Raw genomic sequence first — 26,931 nt, 5'->3', positions numbered from 1 at the left:
TATTTCCATGTTGATGGAGACGGCGGTGTAGATATTTCCATGTTTATAGAGATAGCGGTGTAGTTATTTCCATGTTTATAGAGATAGCGGTGTAGATATTTCCATGTTTCTACAGATGACTGTGTAGATATTTCCATGTTTGTACAGATGGCAGTGTAGATATTTCCATGTTTATAGAGATAGAAGTGTAGATATTTTCATGTTTATACATATTGCGGTGGAGATTTGTCCATGTTTATACAGATAGCAATGGAGATATTTCCACGTTAATACACATAGCGGTGTAGATATTTCCATGTTTATACAGATAGCGTTGTAGATATTTCCATGTTTATACAGATGGCTGTGCCGATATTTCCATGTTTATACAGAGTTCTCTGTAGATATTTCCATGTTTATATAGATGACAGTGCAGATATTTCCAGGTTTATACAGATGGCTGTGTAGATATTTCCATGTTTATACAGATGGCTGTGTAGATATTTCCATGTTTATACAGATGACTTTGTAGGTATTTCCATGTTTATACAGATGGCGGTGTAGATATTTCCATGTTTATAGAGATAGCTGTGTAGATATTTCCATGTTTACACAGATAGCGGTTTAGATATTTCCATGTATATACAGATCGCGGTGTAGATATTTCCATGTTTATACAGATCGCGGTGTAGATATTTCCGTGTTTATACAGATAGCGGTGTAGATATTTCCATGTTTTTACAGATGACGGTGTAGATATTTCCATGTTTATAGAGATGGCGGTGTAGATATTCCCATGTTTATAGAGATAGCGGTGTAGATATATCAATGTTCATAGAGATAGCAGGGAGGATATTTCCATGTTTATACAGATAGCAGTGTATATATTTCCAGTTTTATAGAGATAGCGGTTTAGATATTTCATATTAGTACAGAGAGCGGTGTAGATATTTCCATGTTTATACAGATTGCGGTGTAGATATTTCCATGTTTATACAGATATCGGTGTAGATATTTCCACGTTTATACAGATGGCGGTGTAGATATTTCCATCTTTCTACAAATGGCAGTGTAGATATTTCCATGTTTATAGAGATGGCGGTGTAGATATTTCCATGTTTATATACATGGCAGTGTAGATATTTTCTTGTTTATGTAGATGGCGTTGTAGATACCTCCATGTTTAAAGAGATGGCGGAGTGTATATTTCCATGTTGATGGAGATAGCGGTGTAGTTATTTCCATGTTTATAGAGATAGCGGTGTAGTTATTTCAATGTTTATAGAGATAGCGGTGTAGATATTTCCATGTTTCTACAGATGACTGTGTAGGTATTTCCATGTTTGTTCAGATGGCAGTGTAGATATTTCCATGTTTATAGAGATAGCTGTGTAGATATTTCCATGTTTACACAGATAGCGGTTTAGATATTTCCATGTTTACACAGATCGCGGTGTAGATATTTCCGTGTTTATACAGATCGCGGTGTAGATATTTCCATGTTTATACAGATAGCGGTGTAGATATTTCCATGTTTATACAGATGACGGTGTAGATATTTCCATGTTTATAGAGATGGCGGTGTTGATATTTCCATGTTTATAGAGATAGCAGTGTAGATATATCAATGTTCATAGAGATAGCAGTGGGGATATTTCCATGTTTATACAGATAGCAGTGTAGTTATTTCCACTTTTAAAGAGATAGCGGTTTAGATAATTCATATTTATACAGAGAGCGGTGTAGATATTTCCATGTTTATACAGATTGCGGTGTAGATATTTCCATGTTTATACAGATAGCGGTGTAGATATTTCCATGTTTATACAGATGGCGGTGTTGATATTTCCATCTTTCTACAAATGGCAGTGTAGATATTTCCATGTTTATAGACATGGCGGTGTAGATATTTCCATGTTTATATAGATGGCAGTGTGGATATTTTCTTGTTTATGTAGATGGCGTTGTAGATACCTCCATGTTTAAAGAGATGGCGGTGTGTATATTTCCATGTTGATGGAGATAGCGGTGTAGATATTTCCATGTTTATAGAGATAGCGGTGTAGTTATTTCCATGTTTATAGAGATAGCGGTGTAGATATTTCCATGTTTCTACAGATGAGTGTGTAGATATTTCCAAGTTTGTACAGATGGCAGTGTAGATATTTCCATGTTTATAGAGATAGAAGTGTAGATATTTTCATGTTTATACATATTGCGGTGGAGATTTGTCCATGTTTTTACAGATAGCAATGGAGATATTTCCACGTTAATACACATAGCGGTGTAAATATTTCCATGTTTATACAGATAGCGTTGTAGATATTTCCATGTTTATACAGATGGCTGTGCCGATATTTCCATGTTTATACAGAGTTCTCTGTAGATATTTCCATGTTTATATAGATGAAACTGCAGATATTTCCAGGTTTATACAGATGGCTGTGTAGATATTTCCATGTTTATACAGATGGCTGTGTAGATATTTCCATGTTTATACAGATGACTTTGTAGGTATTTCCATGTTTATATAGATGGCGGTGTAGATATTTCCATGTTTATAGAGATAGCTGTGTAGATATTTCCATGTTTACACAGATAGCGGTTTAGATATTTCCGTGTTTATACAGATCGCGGTGTAGATATTTCCATGTTTATACAGATAGCAGTGTAGATATTTCCATGTTTATACAGATGACGGTGTAGATATTTCCATGTTTATACAGATGACGGTGTAGATATTTCCATGTTTATAGAGATGACAGTGTAGATATTTCCATGTTTATAGAGATACCGGTGTAGATATATCAATGTTCATAGAGATAGCAGTGAGGATATTTCCATGTTTATACAGATAGCAATGTAGATATTTCCACTTTTATAGAGATAGCGGTTTAGATATTTCATATTTATACAGAGAGCGGTGTAGATATTTCCATGTTTATACAGATTGCGGTGTAGATATTTCCACGTTTATACAGATGGCGGTGTAGATATTTCCATCTTTCTACAAATGGCAGTGTAGATATTTCCATGTTTATAGAGATGGCGGTGTAGATATTTCCATGTTTATATAGATGGCAGTGTAGATATTTTCTTGTGTATGTAGATGGCGTTGTAGATACCTCCATGTTTAAAGAGATGGCGTTGTGTATATTTCCATGTTGATGGAGATAGCGGTGTAGATATTTCCATGTTTATAGAGATAGCGGTGTAGTTATTTCCATGTTTATAGAGATAGCGGTGTAGATATTTCCATGTTTCTACAGATGACTGTGTAGATATTTCCATGTTTGTACAGATGGCAGTGTAGATATTTCCATGTTTATAGAGATAGAAGTGTAGATATTTTCATGTTTATACATATTGCGGTGGAGATTTGTCCATGTTTATACAGATAGAAATGGAGATATTTCCACGTTAATACACATAGCGGTGTAGATATTTCCATGTTTATACAGATAGCGTTGTAGATATTTCCATGTTTATACAGATGGCTGTGCCGATATTTCCATGTTTATACAGAGTTCTCTGTAGATATTTCCATGTTTATATAGATGACAGTGCAGATATTTCCAGGTTTATACAGATGGCTGTGTAGATATTTCCATGTTTATACAGATGGCTGTGTAGATATTTCCATGTTTATACAAATGACTTTGTAGGTATTTCCATGTTTATACAGATGGCGGTGTAGATATTTCCATGTTTATAGAGATAGCTGGGTAGATATTTCCATGTTTACACAGATAGCGGTTTAGATATTTCCATGTTTATACAGATCGCGGTGTAGATATTTCCATGTTTATACAGATCGCGGTGTAGATATTTCCATGTTTATACAGATAGCGGTGTAGGTATTTCAATGTTTATACAGATGACGGTGTAGATATTTCCATGTTTATAGAGATGGCGGTGTAGATATTTCCATGTTTATAGAGATAGCGGTGTAGATCGATCAATGTTCATAGAGATAGCAGTGAGGATATTTCCATGTTTATACAGATAGCAGTGTAGATATTTCCACTTTTATAGAGATAGCGGTTTAGATATTTCGTATTTATACAGAGAGCGGTGTAGATATTTCCATCTTTATACAGATTGCGGTGTAGATATTTCCATGTTTATACAGATAGCGGTGTAGATATTTCCACGTTTATACAGATGGCGGTGTAGATATTTCCATCTTTCTACAAATGGCAGTGTAGATATTTCCATGTTTATAGAGATGGCGGTGTAGATATTTCCATGTTTATATAGATGGCAGTGTAGATATTTTCTTGTTTATGTAGATGGCGTTGTAGATACCTCGATGTTTAAAGAGATGGCGTTGTGTATATTTCCATGTTGATGGAGATAGTGGTGTAGATATTTCCATGTTTATACAGATAGTGGTGTAGTTATTTCCATGTTTATGGAGATAGCGGTGTAGATATTTCCATGTTTCTACAGATGACTGTGTAGATATTTCCATGTTTGTACAGATGGCAGTGAAGATATTTCCATGTTCATAGAGATAGAAGTGTAGATATTTTCATGTTTATACATATTGCGGTGGAGATTTGTCCATGTTTATACAGATAGCAATGGAGATATTTCCACGTTAATACACATAGCGGTGTAGATATTTCCATGTTTATACAGATAGTGCTGTAGATATTTCCATGTTTATACAGATGGCTGTGCCGATATTTCCATGTTTATACAGAGTTCTCTGTAGATATTTCCATGTTTATATAGATGACAGTGCAGATATTTCCAGGTTTATACAGATGGCTGTGTAGATATTTCCATGTTTATACAGATGGCTGTGTAGATATTTCCATGTTTATACAGATGACTTTGTAGGTATTTCCATGTTTATACAGATGGCGGTGTAGATATTTCCATGTTTATAGAGATAGCTGTGTAGATATTTCCATGTTTACACAGATAGCGGTTTAGATATTTCCATGTTTATACAGATCGCGGTGTAGATATTTCCATGTTTATACAGATTGCGGTGTAGATATTTCCATGTTTATACAGATAGCGGTGTAGATATTTCCACGTTTATACAGATGGCGGTGTAGATATTTCCATCTCTCTACAAATGGCAGTGTAGATATTACCATGTTTATAGAGATGGCGGTGTGTGTATATTTCCATGTTTATATAGATGGCAGTGTAGATATTTTCTTGTTTATGTAGATGGCATTGTAGATACCTCCATGTTTAAAGAGATGGCGGTGTGTATATTTCCATGTTGATGGAGATAGCGGTGTAGATATTTCCATGTTGATAGAGATAGCGGTGTAGTTATTTCCATGTTTATAGAGATAGCGGTGTAGATATTTCCATGTTTCTACAGATGACTGTGTAGATATTTCCATGTTTGTACAGATGGCAGTGTAGATATTTCCATGTTTATAGAGATAGAAGTGTAGATATTTTCATGTTTATACATATTGCGGTGGAGATTTGTCCATGTTTACACAGATAGCAAAGGAGATATTTCCACGTTAATACACATAGCGGTGTAGATATTTCCATGTTTACACAGATAGCGTTGTAGATATTTCCATGTTTATAGAGATGGCTGTGCCGGTATTTCCATGCTTATACAGAGTTCTCTGTAGATATTTCCATGTTTATATAGATGACAGTGCAGATATTTCCAGGTTTATATAGATGGCTGTGTAGATATTTCCATGTTTATACAGATGGCTGTGTAGATATTTCCATGTTTATACAGATGACTTTGTAGGTATTTCCATGTTTTTACAGATGGCGGTGCAGATATTTCCATGTTTATAGAGATAGCTGTGTAGATATTTCCATGTTTACACAGATAGCGGTTTAGATATTTCCATGTTTATACAGATCGCGGTGTAGATATTTCCATGTTTATACAGATAGCGGTGTAGATATTTCCATGTTTATACAGATGACGGTGTAGATATTTCCATGTTTATAAAGATGGCGGTGTAGATATTTCCATGTTTATAGAGATAGCGGTGTAGATATATCAATGTGCATAGAGATAGCAGTGAGGATATTTCCATGTTTATACAGATAGCAGTGTAGATATTACCACTTTTATAGAGATAGCGGTTTAGATAATTCATATTTATACAGAGAGTGGTGTAGATATTTCCATGTTTATACTGATTGCGGTGTAGATATTTCCATGTTTATACAGATAGCGGTGTAGATATTTCCAAGTTTATATAGATGGCGGTGTAGATATTTCCATCTTTCTACAAATGGCAGTGTAGATATTTCCATGTTTGTAGAGATGGCCGTGTAGATATTTCCATGTTTATATAGATGGCAGTGTAGATATTTTCTTGTTTATGTAGATGGCGTTGTAGATACCTCCATGTTTTAAGAGATGGCGGTGTGTATATTTCCATGTTGATGGAGATATCGGTGTAGATATTTCCATGTTTATAGAGATAGCGGTGTAGTTATTTCCATGTTTATAGAGATAGCGGTGTAGATATTTCCATGTTTCTACAGATGACTGTGTAGATATTTCCATGTTTGTACAGATGGCAGTGTAGATATTTCCATGTTTATAGAGATAGAAGTGTAGATATTTTCATGTTTATACATATTGCGGTGGAGATTTGTCCATGTTTATACAGATAGCAATGGAGATATTTCCACGTTAATACACATAGCGGTGTAGATATTTCCATGTTTATACAGATAGCGTTGTAGATATTTCCATGTTTATACAGATGGCTGTGCCGATATTTCCATGTTTATACAGAGTTCTCTGTAGATATTTCCATGTTTATATAGATGACAGTGCAGATATTTCCAGGTTTATACAGATGGCTGTGTAGATATTTCCATGTTTATACAGATGGCTGTGTAGATATTTCCATGTTTATACAGATGACTTTGTAGGTATTTCCATGTTTATACAGATGGCGGTGTAGATATTTCCATGTTTATAGAGATAGCTGTGTAGATATTTCCATGTTTACACAGATAGCGGCTTAGATATTTCCATGTTTATACAGATCGCGGTGTAGATATTTCCATGTTTATACAGATAGCAGTGTAGATATTTCCATGTTTATACAGATGACGGTGTAGATATCTCCATGTTTATAGAGATGACAGTGTAGATATTTCCATGTTTATAGAGATACCGGTGTAGATATATCAATGTTCATAGAGATAGCAGTGAGGATATTTCCATGTTTATACAGATAGCAATGTAGATATTTCCACTTTTATAGAGATAGCGGTTTAGATATTTCATATTTATACAGAGAGCGGTGTAGATATTTCCATGTTTATACAGATTGCGGTGTAGATATTTCCACGTTTATACAGATGGCGGTGTAGATATTTCCATCTTTCTACAAATGGCAGTGTAGATATTTCCATGTTTATAGAGATGGCGGTGTAAATATTTCCATGTTTATATAGATGGCAGTGTAGATATTTTCTTGTTTATGTAGATTGCGTTGTAGATACCTCCATGTTTAAAGAGATGGCGGTGTGTATATTTCCATGTTGATGGAGATAGCGGTGTAGATATTTCCATGTTTATAGAGATAGCGGTGTAGTTATTTCCATGTTTATAGAGATAGCGGTGTAGATATTTCCATGTTTCTACAGATGACTGTGTAGATATTTCCATGTTTGTACAGATGGCAGTGTAGATATTTCCATGTTTATAGAGATAGAAGTGTAGATATTTTCATGTTTATACATATTGCGGTGGAGATTTGTCCATGTTTATACAGATAGCAATGGAGATATTTCCACGTTAATACACATAGCGGTGTAGATATTTCCATGTTTATACAGATGGCTGTGCCGATATTTCCATGTTTATACAGAGTTCTCTGTAGATATTTCCATGTTTATATAGATGACAGTGCAGATATTTCCAGGTTTATACAGATGGCTGTGTAGATATTTCCATGTTTATACAGATGGCTGTGTAGATATTTCCATGTTTATACAGATGACTTTGTAGGTATTTCCATGTTTATACAGATGGCGGTGTAGATATTTCCATGTTTATAGAGATAGCTGTGTAGATATTTCCATGTTTACAGAGATAGCGGTTTAGATATTTCCATGTTTATACAGATCGCGGTGTAGATATTTCCATGTTTATACAGATCGCGGTGTAGATATTTCCATGTTTATACCGATAGCGGTGTAGATATTTCCATGTTTATACAGATGACGGTGTAGATATTTCCATGTTTATAGAGATGGCGGTGTAGATATTTCCATGTTTATAGAGATAGCGGTGTAGATATATCAATGTTCATAGAGATAGCAGTGAGGATATTTCCGTGTTTATACAGATAGCAGTGTAGATATTTCCACTTTTATAGAGATAGCGGTTTAGATATTTCATATTTATACAGAGAGCGGTGTAGATATTTCCATGTTTATACAGATTGCGGTGTAGATATTTCCATGTTTATACAGATAGCGGTGTAGGTATTTCCACGTTTATACAGATGGCGGTGTAGATATTTCCATCTTTCTACAAATGGCAGTGTAGATATTTCCATGTTTATAGAGATGGCGGTGTAGATAATTCCATGTTTATATAGATGGCAGTGTAGATATTTTCTTGTTTATGTACATGGCGTTGTAGATAACTCCATGTTTAAAGAGATGGCGGTGTGTATATTTCCATGTTGATGGAGATAGCGGTGTAGATATTTCCATGTTTATAGAGATAGCGGTGCAGTTATTTCCATGTTTATAGAGATAGCGGTGTAGATATTTCCATGTTTATACAGATGGCGGTGTTGATATTTCCATCTTTCTACAAATGGCAGTGTAGATATTTCCATGTTTATAGAGATGGCGGTGTAGATATTTCCATGTTTATATAGATGGCAGTGTGGATATTTTCTTGTTTATGTAGATGGCGTTGTAGATACCTCCATGTTTAAAGAGATGGCGGTGTGTATATTTCCATGTTGATGGAGATAGCGGTGTAGATATTTCCATGTTTATAGAGATAGCGGTGTAGTTATTTCCATGTTTATAGAGATAGCGGTGTAGATATTTCCATGTTTCTACAGATGACTGTGTAGATATTTCCATGTTTGTACAGATGGCAGTGTAGATATTTCCATGTTTATAGAGATAGAAGTGTAGATATTTTCATGTTTATACATATTGCGGTGGAGATTTGTCCATGTTTATACAGATAGCAATGGAGATATTTCCACGTTAATACACATAGCGGTGTAGATATTTCCATGTTTATACAGATAGCGTTGTAGATATTTCCATGTTTATACAGATGGCTGTGCCGATATTTCCATGTTTATACAGAGTTCTCTGTAGATATTTCCATGTTTATATAGATGACAGTGCAGATATTTCCAGGTTTACACAGATGGCTGTGTAGATATTTCCATGTTTATACAGATGGCTTTGTAGATATTTCCATGTTTATACAGATGACTTTGTAGGTATTTCCATATTTATACAGATGGCGGTGTAGATATTTCCATGATTATAGAGATAGCTGTGTAGATATTTCCATGTTTACACAGATAGCGGTTTAGATATTTCCATGTTTATACAGATCGTGGTGTAGATATTTCCATGTTTATACAGATCGCGGTGTAGATGTTTCCATGTTTTTACAGATAGCGGTGTAGATATTTCCATGTTTATACAGATGACGGTGTAGATATTTCCATGTTTATAGAGATGGCGGTGTAGATATTTCCATGTTTATAGAGATAACGGTGTAGATATATCAATGTTCATAGAGATAGCAGTGAGGATATTTCCGTGTTTATACAGATAGCAGTGTAGATATTTCCACTTTTATAGAGATAGCGGTTTAGATATTTCATATTTATACAGAGAGCGGTGTAGATATTTCCATGTTTATACAGATTGCGGTGTAGATATTTCCATGTTTATACAGATGGCGGTGTAGATATTTCCACGTTTATACAGATGGCGGTGTAGATATTTCCATCTTTCTACAAATGGCAGTGTAGATATTTCCATGTTTGTAGAGATGGCGTTGTAGATATTTCCATGTTTATATAGATGGCAGTGTAGATATTTTCTTGTTTATGTACATGGCGTTGTAGATAACTCCATGTTTAAAGAGATGGCTGTGTGTATATTTCCATGTTGATGGAGATAGCAGTGTAGATATTTCCATGTTTATAGAGATAGCGGTGCAGTTATTTCCATGTTTATAGAGATAGCGGTGTAGATATTTCCATGTTTATACAGATGGCGGTGTTGATATTTCCATCTTTCTACAAATGGCAGTGTAGATATTTCCATGTTTATAGAGATGGCGGTGTAGATATTTCCATGTTTATATAGATGGCAGTGTGGATATTTTCTTGTTTATGTAGATGGCGTTGTAGATACCTCCATGTTTAAAGAGATGGCGGTGTGTATATTTCCATGTTGATGGAGATAGCGGTGTAGATATTTCCATGTTTATAGAGATAGCGGTGTAGTTATTTCCATGTTTATAGAGATAGCGGTGTAGATATTTCCATGTTTCTACAGATGACTGTGTAGATATTTCCATGTTTGTACAGATGGCAGTGTAGATATTTCCATGTTTATAGAGATAGAAGTGTAGATATTTTCATGTTTATACATATTGCGGTGGAGATTTGTCCATGTTTATACAGATAGCAATGGAGATATTTCCACGTTAATACACATAGCGGTGTAGATATTTCCATGTTTATACAGATAGCGTTGTAGATATTTCCATGTTTATACAGATGGCTGTGCCGATATTTCCATGTTTATACAGAGTTCTCTGTAGATATTTCCATGTTTATATAGATGACAGTGCAGATATTTCCAGGTTTATACAGATGGTTGTGTAGATATTTCCATGTTTATACAGATGGCTTTGTAGGTATTTACATATTTATACAGATGGCAGTGTAGATATTTCCATGTTTATAGAGATAGCTGTGTAGATATTTCCATGTTTACACAGATAGCGGTTTAGATATTTCCATGTTTATACAGATCGCGGTGTAGATGTTTCCATGTTTTTACAGATAGCGGTGTAGATATTTCCATGTTTATACAGATGACGGTGTAGATATTTCCATGTTTATAGAGATGGCGGTGTAGATATTTCCATGTTTATAGAGATAGCGGTGTAGATATATCAATGTTCATAGAGATAGCAGTGAGGATATTTCCGTGTTTATACAGATAGCAGTGTAGATATTTCCACTTTTATAGAGATAGCGGTTTAGATATTTCATATTTATACAGAGAGCGGTGTAGATATTTCCATGTTTATACAGATTGCGGTTTAGATATTTCCATGTTTATACAGATAGCGGTGTAGATATTTCCACGTTTATACAGATGGCGATGTAGATATTTCCATCTTTCTACAAATGGCAGTGTAGATATTTCCATGTTTATAGAGATGGTGTTGTAGATATTTCCATGTTTATATAGATGGCAGTGTAGATATTTTCTTGTTTATGTACATGGCGTTGTAGATACCTCCATGTTTAAAGAGATGGCGGTGTGTATATTTCCATGTTGATGGAGATAGCGGTGTAGATATTTCCATGTTTATAGAGATAGCGGTGTAGTTATTTCCATGTTTATAGAGATAGCGGTGTAGATATTTCCATGTTTATACAGATGGCGGTGTAGATATTTCCATCTTTCTACAAATGGCAGTGTAGATATTTCCACGTTTATAGAGATGGCGGTGTAGATATTTCCATGTTTATATAGATGGCAGTGTAGATATTTTCTTGTTTATGTAGATGGCGTTGTAGATACCTCCATGTTTAAACAGATGGCGGTGTGTATATTTCCATGTTGATGGAGATAGCGGTGTAGATATTTCCATGTTTATAGAGATAGCGGTGTAGTTATTTCCATGTTTATAGAGATAGCGGTGTAGATATTTCCATGTTTCTACAGATGACTGTGTAGATATTTCCATGTTTGTACAGATGGCAGTGTAGATATTTCCATGTTTATAGAGATAGAAGTGTAGATATTTTCATGTTTATACATATTGCGGTGGAGATTTGTCCATGTTTATACAGATAGCAATGGAGATATTTCCACGTTAATACACATAGCGGTGTAGATATTTCCATGTTTATACAGATAGCATTGTAGATATTTCCATGTTTATACAGATGGCTGTGCCGATATTTCCATGTTTATACAGAGTTCTCTGTAGATATTTCCATGTTTATATAGATGACAGTGCAGATATTTCCAGGTTTATACAGATGGCTGCGTAGATATATCCATGTTTATACAGATGGCTGTGTAGATATTTCCATGTTTATACAGATGACTTTGTAGGTATTTCCATGTTTATACAGATGGCGGTGTAGATATTTCCATGTTTATAGAGATAGCTGTGTAGATATTTCCATGTTTACAGAGATAGCGGTTTAGATATTTCCATGTTTATACAGATCGCGGTGTAGATATTTCCATGTTTATACAGATCGCGGTGTAGATATTTCCATGTTTATACCGATAGCGGTGTAGATATTTCCATGTTTATAAAGATGACGGTGTAGATATTTCCATGTTTATAGAGATGGCTGTGTAGATATTTCCATGTTTATACAGATGACTTTGTAGTTATTTCCATGTTTATACAGATGGCGGTGTAGATATTTCCATGTTTATAGAGATAGCTGTGTAGATATTTCCATGTTTATACAGATCGCGGTGTAGATATTTCCATGTTTATACAGATCGGGGTGTAGATATTTCCATGTTTATACCGATAGCGGTGTAGGTATTTCCATGTTTATACAGATGACGGTGTAGATATTTCCATGTTTATAGAGATGGCGGTGTAGATATATGAATGTTCATAGAGATAGCAGTGAGGATATTTCCATGTTTATACAGATAGCAGTGTAGATATTTCCACTTTTATAGAGATAGCGGTTTAGATATTTCATATTTATACAGAGAGCGGTGTAGATATTTACATGTTTATACAGATTGCGGTGTAGATATTTCCATGTTTATACAGATAGCGGTGTAGATATTTCCACGTTTATACAGATGGCGGTGTAGATATTTCCATCTTTCTACAAATGGCAGTGTAGATATTTCCATGTTTATAGAGATGGCGGTGTAGATATTTCCCTGTTTATATAGATGGCAGTGTAGATATTTTCTTGTTTATGTAGATGGCGTTGTAGATACCTCCATGTTTAAAGAGATGGCGATGTGTATATTTCCATGTTGATGGAGATGGCGGTGTAGATATTTCCATGTTTATACAGATGGCTGTGTAGATATTTCCATGTGTGTACAGATGGCAGTGTAGATATTTCCATGTTTATACAGATAGCGGTGTAAAAATTTCCATGTTTATACAGATAGCGCTGTAGTTATTTCCATATTTATACAGATAGCTGTGTAGATATTCCCATGTTTATACAGGTAGCAGTGTAGAAATTCCCATGTTTACAGATCGCTTTGTAGATATTTTCATCTTTCTACAGATGTCTGTGTAGATATTTCCAAGTTTATACAGATGTCTGTATAGATATTTCCATGTTTATGCAGATGGCGGTGTAGATATTTCCATGTTTATAGAGATGGCGGTGTAGTTACTTCTATGTTTATAGAGATAGCGGTGTAAATATTTCCATGTTTATAGAGATGGTGGTGTAAGTATTTTCATGTTCATAGAGATTGCGGTGTAGATATTTCCATGTTTATACAGACAGCGGTGTTGCTACTTCCATGTTTATACAGATAGTGGTGTAGATATTTCCATGTTTATACAGCTCGCGGTGTAGATATTTCGATCTTTATACAGATGGGAGAGGAAGTATTTCCATGTTTATACAGATAGCGGTGTAGATATTTCCAGGTCTATAGAGATAGCGGTGTAGTTATTTCCATATTTATACAGATTGCGGTGTAGATATTTCCATCTTTATACAGATGGCGGTGTAGATATTTCCATGTTTATACAGATAGCGGTGTAGATATTTCCAGGTCTATAGAGATAGCGGTGTAGTTATTTCCATATTTATACAGATGGCGGTGTAGATTCATCCATGTTTCTGAAGATGGCGGTGTAGATATTTTCATGTTTATAGAGATGGCGGTGTAGATATTTCCATGTATATAGAGATTGCAGTGTAGATATTTCCATGTTTATAGAGAAAGTGGTGGAGGTATTTCCATGTTTATAGAGATAGTGGTGTAGATATTTCCATATTTATACAGATAGCGGTGTAGTTATTTCTATGTTTATACAGATTGTGGTGTAGATATTTCCATGTTTCTACAGATGGTGGTGTAGATATTTCCTAGTTTATAGAGACAGCGGTATAGTTATTTCCATGTTTATACAGGTAGCGATGTAGATATTTCCATGTTTACAGAAATAGCGGTGTACTTATTTCCATCTTTGCTCAGATTACCGTGTATATATTTCAATGTTTACGAAGATTGCTGTGTAGATATTTCCAAGTTTACACAGATAGTTGTGTAGATATTTCCATGTTTACACACATAACGTTGTAGATATTTCCATGTTTATACAGATTGCGGCGTAGATATATCCATGTTTATACAGAAAGCAGTGTAGACATTTTCATGTTTATACAGATAGCGGTGGAGATATTTCCATGTTTATAGAGACTGCGGTATAGATATTTCCATGTTTATAGAGATAGCGGTGTATATATATCAATGTTCATAGAGATAGCAGTGAGGATATTTCCATGTTTATACAGATAGCGTTGTAGATATTTCCATGTTTATACAGATGGCTGTGCCGATATTTTCATGTTTATACAGAGTTCTCTGTAGATATTTCCATGTTTATATAGATGACAGTGCAGATATTTCCAGGTTTATACAGATGACATTGCAGATATTTCCAGGTTTATACAGATGGCTGTGTAGATATTTCCATGTTTATACAGATGGCTGTGTAGATATTTCCATGTTTATACAGATGACTTTGTAGGTATTTCCATGTTTATACAGATGGCGGTGTAGATATTTCCATGTTTATAGAGATAGCTGTGTAGATATTTCCATGTTTACACAGATAGCGGTTTAGATATTTCCATGTATATACAGATCGCGGTGTAGATATTTCCATGTTTATACAGATCGCGGTGTAGATATTTCCATGTTTATACAGATTGCGGTGTAGATATTTCCATGTTTATACAGATAGCGGTGTAGATATTTCCACGTTTATACAGATGGCGGTGTAGATATTTCCATCTTTCTACAAATGGCAGTGTAGATATTTCCATGTTTATAGAGATGGCGGTGTAGATATTTCCATGTTTATATAGATGGCAGTGTAGATATTTTCTTGTTTATGTACATGGCGTTGTAGATACCTCCATGTTTAAAGAGATGGCGGTGTGTATATTTCCATGTTGATGGAGATAGCGGTGTAGATATTTCCATGTTTATAGAGATAGCGGTGTAGTTATTTCCATGTTTATAGAGATAGCGGTGTAGATATTTCCATGTTTATACAGATGGCGGTGTAGATATTTCCATCTTTCTACAAATGGCAGTGTAGATATTTCAATGTTTATAGAGATGGCGGTGTAGATATTTCCATGTTTATATAGATGGCAATGTAGATATTTTCTTGTTTATGTAGATGGCGTTGTAGATACATCCATGTTTAAAGAGATGGCGGTGTGTATATTTCCATGTTGATGGAGATAGCGGTGTAGATATTTCCATGTTTATAGAGATAGCGGTGTAGTTATTTCCATGTTTATAGAGATAGCGGTGTAGATATTTCCATGTTTCTACAGATGACTGTGTAGATATTTCCACGTTTGTACAGATGGCAGTGTAGATATTTCCATGTTTATAGAGATAGAAGTGTAGATATTTTCCTGTTTATACATATTGCGGTGGAGATTTGTCCATGTTTATTCAGATAGCAATGGAGATATTTCCACGTTAATACACATAGCGGTGTAGATATTTCCATGTTTATACAGATAGCGTTGTAGATATTTCCATGTTTATACAGATGGCTGTGCCGATATTTCCATGTTTATACAGAGTTCTCTGTAGATATTTCCATGTTTATATAGATGACAGTGCAGATATTTCCAGGTTTATACAGATGGCTGTGTATATATTTCCATGTTTATACAGATGGCTGTGTAGATATTTCCATGTTTATACAGTTGACTTTGTAGGTATTTCCATGTTTATACAGATGGCGGTGTAGATATTTCCATGTCTATAGAGATAGCTGTGTAGATATTTCCATGTTTACAGAGATAGCGGTTTAGATATTTCCATGTTTATACAGATCGCGGTGTAGATATTTCCATGTTTATACAGATCGCGGTGTAGATATTTCCATGTTTATACCGATAGCGGTGTAGGTAATTCAATGTTTATACAGATGACGGTGTGGAAATTTCCATGTTTATAGAGATGGCGGTGTAGATATTTCCATGTTTATAGAGATAGTGGTGTAGATATATCAATGTTCATAGAGATAGCAGTGAGGATATTTCCATGTTTATACAGATAGCAGTGTAGATATTTCCACTTTTATAGAGATAGCGGTTTAGATATTTCATATTTATACAGAGAGCGGTGTAGATATTTCCATGTTTATACAGATTGCGGTGTAGATATTTCCATGTTTATACAGATAGCGGTGTAGATATTTCCACGTTTATACAGATGGCGGTGTAGATATTTCCATCTTTCTACAAATGGCAGTGTAGATATTTCCATGTTTATAGAGATGGCGGTGTAGATATTTCCATGTTTATATAGATGGCAGTGTAGATATTTTCTTGTTTATGTAGATGGCGTTGTAGATACCTCCATGTTTAAAGAGATGGCGGTGTGTATATTTCCATGTTGATGGAGATAGTGGTGTAGATATTTCCATGTTTATACAGATAGCGGTGTAGTTATTTCCATGTTTATGGAGATAGCGGTGTAGATATTTCCATGTTTCTACAGATGACTGTGTAGATATTTCCATGTTTGTACAGATGGCAGTGAAGATATTTCCATGTTTATAGAGATAGAAGTGTAGATATTTTCATGTTTATACATATTGCGGTGGAGATTTGTCCATGTTTATACAGATAGCAATGGAGATATTTCCACGTTAATACACATAGCGGTGTAGATATTTCCATGTTTATACAGATAGCTCTGTAGATATTTCCATGTTTATACAGATGGCTGTGCCGATATTTCCATGTTTATACAGAGTTCTCTGTAGATATTTCCATGTTTATATAGATGACAGTGCAGATATTTCCAGGTTTATACAGATGGCTGTGTTGATATTTCCATGTTTATACAGATGGCTGTGTAGATATTTCCATGTTTATACAGATGACTTTGTAGGTATTTCCATGTTTATACAGACGGCGGTGTAGATATTTCCATGTTTATAGAGATAGCTGTGTAGATATTTCCATGTTTACACAGATAGCGGTTTAGATATTTCCATGTTTATACAGATCGCGGTGTAGATATTTCCATGTTTATACAGATTGCGGTGTAGATATTTCCATGTTTATACAGATAGCGGTGTAGATATTTCCATGTTTATACAGATGGCGGTGTAGATATTTCCATCTTTCTACAAATGGCAGTGTAGATATTTCCACGTTTATAGAGATGGCGGTGTAGATATTTCCATGTTTATATAGATGGCAGTGTAGATATTTTCTTGTTTATGTAGATGGCGTTGTAGATACCTCCATGTTTAAAGAGATGGCGGTGTGTATATTTCCATGTTGATGGAGATAGCGGTGTAGATATTTCCATGTTTATAGAGATAGCGGTGTAGTTATTTCCATGTTTATAGAGATAGCGGTGTAGATATTTCCATGTTTCTACAGATGACTGTGTAGATATTTCCATGTTTGTACAGATGGCAGTGTAGATATTTCCATGTTTATAGAGATAGAAGTGTAGATATTTTCATGTTTATACATATTGCGGTGGAGATTTGTCCATGTTTATACAGATAGCAATGGAGATATTTCCACGTTAATACACATAGCGGTGTAGATATTTCCATGTTTATACAGATAGCATTGTAGATATTTCCATGTTTGTACAGATGGCTGTGCCGATATTTCCATGTTTATACAGAGTTCTCTGTAGATATTTCCATGTTTATATAGATGACAGTGCAGATATTTCCAGGTTTATACAGATGGCTGCGTAGATATATCCATGTTTATACAGATGGCTGTGTAGATATTTCCATGTTTATACAGATGACTTTGTAGGTATTTCCATGTTTATACAGATGGCGGTGTAGATATTTCCATGTTTATAGAGATAGCTGTGTAGATATTTCCATGTTTACAGAGATAGCGGTTTAGATATTTCCATGTTTATACAGATCGCGGTGTAGATATTTCCATGTTTATACAGATCGCGGTGTAGATATTTCCATGTTTATACCGATAGCGGTGTAGATATTTCCATGTTTATAAAGATGACGGTGTAGATATTTCCATGTTTATAGAGATGGCTGTGTAGATATTTCCATGTTTATACAGATGACTTTGTAGTTATTTCCATGTTTATACAGATGGCGGTGTAGATATTTCCATGTTTATAGAGATAGCTGTGTAGATATTTCCATGTTTATACAGATCGCGGTGTAGATATTTCCATGTTTATACAGATCGGGGTGTAGATATTTCAATGTTTATACCGATAGCGGTGTAGGTATTTCCATGTTTATACAGATGACGGTGTAGATATTTCCATGTTTATAGAGATGGCGGTGTAGATATATGAATGTTCATAGAGATAGCAGTGAGGATATTTCCATGTTTATACAGACAGCAGTGTAGATATTTCCACTTTTATAGAGATAGCGGTTTCAGATATTTCATATTTATGCAGAGAGCGGTGTAGATATTTCCATGTTTATACAGATTGCGGTGTAGATATTTCCATGTTTATACAGATAGCGGTGTAGATATTTCCACGTTTATACAGATGGCGGTGTAGATATTTCCATCTTTCTACAAATGGCAGTGTAGATATTTCCATGTTTATAGAGATGGCGGTGTAGATATTTCCATGTTTATATAGATGGCAGTGTAGATATTTTCTTGTTTATGTAGATGGCATAGTAGATACCTCCATGTTTAAAGATATGGCGGTGTGTATATTTCCATGTTGATGGAGATAGCGGTGTAGATATTTCCATGTTTATACAGATAGCGGTGTAGTTATTTCCATGTTTATAGAGATAGCGGTGTAGATATTTCCATGTTTCTACAGATGACTGTGTAGATATTTCCATGTTTGTACAGATGGCAGTGAAGATATTTCCATTTTTATAGAGATAGAAGTGTAGATATTTTCGTGTTTATACATATTGCGCTGGAGATTTGTCCATGTTTATACAGATAGCAATGGAGATATTTCCACGTTAATACAAATAGCGGTGTAGATATTTCCATGTTTATACAGATAGCGTTGTAGATATTTCCATGTTTATACAGATGGCTGTGCCGATATTTCCATGTTTATACAGAGTTCTCTGTAGATATTTCCATGTTTATATAGATGACAGTGCAGATATTTCCAGGTTTATACAGATGGCTGTGTAGATATTTCCATGTTTATACATATGGCTGTGTAGATATTTCCATGTTTATACAGATGACTTTGTAGGTATTTCCATGTTTATACAGATGGCGTTGTAGATATTTCCATGTTTATAGAGATAGCTGTGTAGATATTTCCATGTTTACATAGATAGCGGTTTAGATATTTCCATGTTTATACAGATCGCGGTGTAGATATTTCCATGTTTATACAGATTGCGGTGTAGCTATTTCCATGTTTATACAGATAGCGGTGTAGATATTTCCACGTTTATACAGATGGCGGTGTAGATATTTCCATCTTTCTACAAATGGCAGTGTAGATATTTCCATGTTTATAGAGATGGCGGTGTAGATATTTCCATGTTTATATAGATGGCAGTGTAGATATTTTCTTGTTTATGTAGATGGCGTTGTAGATACCTCCATGTTTAAAGAGATGGCGATGTGTATATTTCCATGTTGATGGAGATGGCGGTGTAGATATTTCCATGTTTATACAGATGGCTGTGTAGATATTTCCATGTGTGTACAGATGGCAGTGTAGATATTTCCATGTTTATACAGATAGCGGTGTAAAAATTTCCATGTTTATACAGATAGCGCTGTAGTTATTTCCATATTTATACAGATAGCTGTGTAGATATTTCCATGTTTATACAGGTAGCAGTGTAGAAATTCCCATGTTTACAGATCGCTTTGTAGATATTTTCATCTTTCTACAGATGTCTGTGTAGATATTTCCAAGTTTATAGAGATGTCTGTATAGATATTTCCATGTTTATGCAGATGGCGGTGTAGATATTTCCATGTTTATAGAGATGGCGGTGTAGTTACTTCTATGTTTATAGAGATAGCGGTGTAAATATTTCCATGTTTATAGAGATGGTGGTGTAAGTATTTTCATGTTCATAGAGATTGCGGTGTAGATATTTCCATGTTTATACAGACAGCGGTGTTGCTACTTCCATGTTTATACAGATAGTGGTGTAGATATTTCCATGTTTATACAGCTCGCGGTGTAGATATTTCGATCTTTATACAGATGGGAGAGGAAGTATTTCCATGTTTATACAGATAGCGGTGTAGATATTTCCAGGTCTATAGAGATAGCGGTGTAGTTATTTCCATATTTATACAGATTGCGGTGTAGATATTTCCATCTTTATACAGATGGCGGTGTAGATATTTCCATGTTTATACAGATAGCGGTGTAGATATTTCCAGGTCTATAGAGATAGCGGTGTAGTTATTTCCATATTTATACAGATGGCGGTGTAGATTCATCCAAGTTTCTGAAGATGGCGGTGTAGATATTTTCATGTTTATAGAGATGGCGGTGTAGATATTTCCATGTATATAGAGATTGCAGTGTAGATATTTCCATGTTTATAGAGAAAGTGGTGGAGGTATTTCCATGTTTATAGAGATAGTGGTGTAGATATTTCCATATTTATACAGATAGCGGTGTAGTTATTTCCATGTTTATACAGATTGTGGTGTAGATATTTCCATGTTTCTACAGATGGCGGTGTAGATATTTCCTAGTTTATAGAGACAGCGGTATAGTTATTTCCATGTTTATACAGGTAGCGATGTAGATATTTCCATGTTTACAGAAATAGCGGTGTACTTATTTCCATCTTTGCTCAGATTACCGTGTATATATTTCAATGTTTACGAAGATTGCTGTGTAGATATTTCCAAGTTTACACAGATAGTTGTGTAGATATTTCCATGTTTACACACATAACGTTGTAGATATTTCCATGTTTATACAGATTGCGGTGTAGATATATCCATGTTTATACAGAAAGCAGTGTAGACATTTTCATGTTTATACAGATAGCGGTGGAGATATTTCCATGTTTATAGAGACTGCGGTAGAGATATTTCCATGTTTATAGAGATAGCGGTGTATATATATCAATGTTCATAGAGATAGCAGTGAGGATATTTCCATGTTTATACAGATAGCGTTGTAGATATTTCCATGTTTATACAGATGGCTGTGCCGATATTTCCATGTTTATACAGAGTTCTCTGTAGATATTTCCATGTTTATATAGATGACAGTGCAGATATTTCCAGGTTTATACAGATGACATTGCAGATATTTCCAGGTTTATACAGATGGCTGTGTAGATATTTCCATGTTTATACAGATGGCTGTGTAGATATTTCCATGTTTATACAGATGACTTTGTAGGTATTTCCATGTTTATACAGATGGCGGTGTAGATATTTCCATGTTTATAGAGATAGCTGTGTAGATATTTCCATGTTTACACAGATAGCGGTTTAGATATTTCCATGTATATACAGATCGCGGTGTAGATATTTCCATGTTTATACAGATCGCGGTGTAGATATTTCCATGTTTATACAGATAGCGGTGTAGATATTTCCATGTTTATACAGATGACGGTGTAGATATTACCATGTTTATAGAGATGGCGGTGTAGTTATTCCCATGTTTATAGAGATAGCGGTGTAGATATATCAATGTTCATAGAGATAGCAGTGAGGATATTTCCATGTTTATACAGATAGCAGTGTATATATTTCCACTTTTATAGAGATAGCGGTTTAGATATTTCATATTAGTACAGAGAGCGGTGTAGATATTTCCATGTTTATACAGATTGCGGTGTAGATATTTCCATGTTTATACAGATAGCGGTGTAGATATTTCCACGTTTATACAGATGGCGGTGTAGATATTTCCATCTTTCTACAAATGGCAGTGTAGATATTTCCATGTTTATAGAGATGGCGGTGTAGATATTTCCATGTTTATATAGATGGCAGTGTAGATATGTTCTTGTTTATGTAGATGGCGTTGTAGATACCTCCATGTTTAAGGAGATGGCGGTGTGTATATTTCCATGTTGATGGAGATAGCGGTGTAGATATTGCCATGTTTTCAGAGATAGCGGTGTAGTTATTTCCATGTTTATAGAGATAGCGGTGTAGATGTTCCCGTTTCTTCAGATGACTGTGTAGATATTTCCATGTTTGTACAGATGGCAGTGTAGATATTTCCATGTTTATAGAGATAGAAGTGTAGATATTTTCATGTTTATACATATTGCGGTGGAGATTTGTCCATGTTTATACAGATAGCAATGGAGATATTTCCACGTTAATACACATAGCGGTGTAGATATTTCCATGTTTATACAGATAGCGTTGTAGATATTTCCATGTTTATACAGATGGCTGTGCCGATATTTCCATGTTTATACAGAGTTCTCTGTAGATATTTCCATGTTTATATAGATGACAGTGCAGATATTTCCAGGTTTATACAGATGGCTGTGTAGATATTTCCATGTTTATACAGATGGCTGTGTAGATATTTCCATGTTTATACAGATGACTTTGTAGGTATTTCCATGTTTATACAGATGGCGGTGTAGATATTTCCATGTTTATAGAGATAGCTGTGTAGATATTTCCATGTTTACACAGATAGCGGTTTAGATATTTCCATGTTTATACAGATCGCGGTGTAGATATTCCCATGTTTATACAGATCGCGGTGTAGATATTTCCATGTTTATACAGATAGCGGTGTAGATATTTCCATGTTTATACAGATGACGGTGTAGATATTTCCATGTTTATAGAGATGGCGGTGTAGATATTTCCATGTTTATAGAGATGGCAGTGTAGATATTTTCTTGTTTATGTAGATGGCGTTGTAGATACCTCCATGTTTAAAGAGATGGCGGTGTGTATATTTCCATGTTGATGGAGATAGCGGTGTAGATATTTCCATGTTTATAGAGATAGCGGTGTAGTTATTTCCATGTTTATAGAGATAGCGGTGTAGATATTTCCATGTTTCTACAGATGACTGTGTAGATATTTCCACGTTTGTACAGATGGCAGTGTAGATATTTCCATGTTTATAGAGATAGAAGTGTAGATATTTTCATGTTTATACATATTGCGGTGGAGATTTGTCCATGTTTATACAGATAGCAATGGAGATATTTCCACGTTAATACACATAGCGGTGTAGATATTTCCATGTTTATACAGATAGCATTGTAGATATTTCCATGTTTATACAGATGGCTGTGCCGATATTTCCATGTTTATACAGAGTTCTCTGTAGATATTTCCATGTTTATATAGATGACAGTGCAGATATTTCCAGGTTTATACAGATGGCTGCGTAGATATATCCATGTTTATACAGATGGCTGTGTAGATATTTCCATGTTTATACAGATGACTTTGTAGGTATTTCCATGTTTATACAGATGGCGGTGTAGATATTTCCATGTTTATAGAGATAGCTGTGTAGATATTTCCATGTTTACAGAGATAGCGGTTTAGATATTTCCATGTTTATACAGATCGCGGTGTAGATATTTCCATGTTTATACAGATCGCGGTGTAGATATTTCCATGTTTATACCGATAGCGGTGTAGATATTTCCATGTTTATAAAGATGACGGTGTAGATATTTCCATGTTTATAGAGATGGCTGTGTAGATATTTCCATGTTTATACAGATGACTTTGTAGTTATTTCCATGTTTATACAGATGGCGGTGTAGATATTTCCATGTTTATAGAGATAGCTGTGTAGATATTTCCATGTTTATACAGATCGCGGTGTAGATATTTCCATGTTTATACAGATCGGGGTGTAGATATTTCAATGTTTATACCGATAGCGGTGTAGGTATTTCCATGTTTATACAGATGACGGTGTAGATATTTCCATGTTTATAGAGATGGCGGTGTAGATATATGAATGTTCATAGAGATAGCAGTGAGGATATTTCCATGTTTATACAGACAGCAGTGTAGATATTTCCACTTTTATAGAGATAGCGGTTTCAGATATTTCATATTTATGCAGAGAGCGGTGTAGATATTTCCAGGTTTATACAGATGGCTGTGTAGATATTTCCATGTTTATACATATGGCTGTGTAGATATTTCCATGTTTATACAGATGACTTTGTAGGTATTTCCATGTTTATACAGATGGCGTTGTAGATATTTCCATGTTTATAGAGATAGCTGTGTAGATATTTCCATGTTTACATAGATAGCGGTTTAGATATTTCCATGTTTATACAGATCGCGGTGTAGATATTTCCATGTTTATACAGATTGCGGTGTAGCTATTTCCATGTTTATACAGATAGCGGTGTAGATATTTCCACGTTTATACAGATGGCGGTGTAGATATTTCCATCTTTCTACAAATGGCAGTGTAGATATTTCCATGTTTATAGAGATGGCGGTGTAGATATTTCCATGTTTATATAGATGGCAGTGTAGATATTTTCTTGTTTATGTAGATGGCGTTGTAGATACCTCCATGTTTAAAGAGATGGCGATGTGTATATTTCCATGTTGATGGAGATGGCGGTGTAGATATTTCCATGTTTATACAGATGGCTGTGTAGATATTTCCATGTGTGTACAGATGGCAGTGTAGATATTTCCATGTTTATACAGATAGCGGTGTAAAAATTTCCATGTTTATACAGATAGCGCTGTAGTTATTTCCATATTTATACAGATAGCTGTGTAGATATTTCCATGTTTATACAGGTAGCAGTGTAGAAATTCCCATGTTTACAGATCGCTTTGTAGATATTTTCATCTTTCTACAGATGTCTGTGTAGATATTTCCAAGTTTATAGAGATGTCTGTATAGATATTTCCATGTTTATGCAGATGGCGGTGTAGATATTTCCATGTTTATAGAGATGGCGGTGTAGTTACTTCTATGTTTATAGAGATAGCGGTGTAAATATTTCCATGTTTATAGAGATGGTGGTGTAAGTATTTTCATGTTCATAGAGATTGCGGTGTAGATATTTCCATGTTTATACAGACAGCGGTGTTGCTACTTCCATGTTTATACAGATAGTGGTGTAGATATTTCCATGTTTATACAGCTCGCGGTGTAGATATTTCGATCTTTATACAGATGGGAGAGGAAGTATTTCCATGTTTATACAGATAGCGGTGTAGATATTTCCAGGTCTATAGAGATAGCGGTGTAGTTATTTCCATATTTATACAGATTGCGGTGTAGATATTTCCATCTTTATACAGATGGCGGTGTAGATATTTCCATGTTTATACAGATAGCGGTGTAGATATTTCCAGGTCTATAGAGATAGCGGTGTAGTTATTTCCATATTTATACAGATGGCGGTGTAGATTCATCCAAGTTTCTGAAGATGGCGGTGTAGATATTTTCATGTTTATAGAGATGGCGGTGTAGATATTTCCATGTATATAGAGATTGCAGTGTAGATATTTCCATGTTTATAGAGAAAGTGGTGGAGGTATTTCCATGTTTATAGAGATAGTGGTGTAGATATTTCCATATTTATACAGATAGCGGTGTAGTTATTTCCATGTTTATACAGATTGTGGTGTAGATATTTCCATGTTTCTACAGATGGCGGTGTAGATATTTCCTAGTTTATAGAGACAGCGGTATAGTTATTTCCATGTTTATACAGGTAGCGATGTAGATATTTCCATGTTTACAGAAATAGCGGTGTACTTATTTCCATCTTTGCTCAGATTACCGTGTATATATTTCAATGTTTACGAAGATTGCTGTGTAGATATTTCCAAGTTTACACAGATAGTTGTGTAGATATTTCCATGTTTACACACATAACGTTGTAGATATTTCCATGTTTATACAGATTGCGGTGTAGATATATCCATGTTTATACAGAAAGCAGTGTAGACATTTTCATGTTTATACAGATAGCGGTGGAGATATTTCCATGTTTATAGAGACTGCGGTAGAGATATTTCCATGTTTATAGAGATAGCGGTGTATATATATCAATGTTCATAGAGATAGCAGTGAGGATATTTCCATGTTTATACAGATAGCGTTGTAGATATTTCCATGTTTATACAGATGGCTGTGCCGATATTTCCATGTTTATACAGAGTTCTCTGTAGATATTTCCATGTTTATATAGATGACAGTGCAGATATTTCCAGGTTTATACAGATGACATTGCAGATATTTCCAGGTTTATACAGATGGCTGTGTAGATATTTCCATGTTTATACAGATGGCTGTGTAGATATTTCCATGTTTATACAGATGACTTTGTAGGTATTTCCATGTTTATACAGATGGCGGTGTAGATATTTCCATGTTTATAGAGATAGCTGTGTAGATATTTCCATGTTTACACAGATAGCGGTTTAGATATTTCCATGTATATACAGATCGCGGTGTAGATATTTCCATGTTTATACAGATCGCGGTGTAGATATTTCCATGTTTATACAGATAGCGGTGTAGATATTT

The sequence above is a fragment of the Pan troglodytes genome, chromosome 19 (genome assembly GCF_028858775.2).
Source record: "Pan troglodytes isolate AG18354 chromosome 19, NHGRI_mPanTro3-v2.0_pri, whole genome shotgun sequence".
NCBI classification, from domain to species: Eukaryota; Metazoa; Chordata; class Mammalia; order Primates; family Hominidae; genus Pan; species Pan troglodytes.
The sequence above is the reverse complement of the archived record's forward strand: the minus strand, read 5'-3'. Positions refer to the sequence as shown.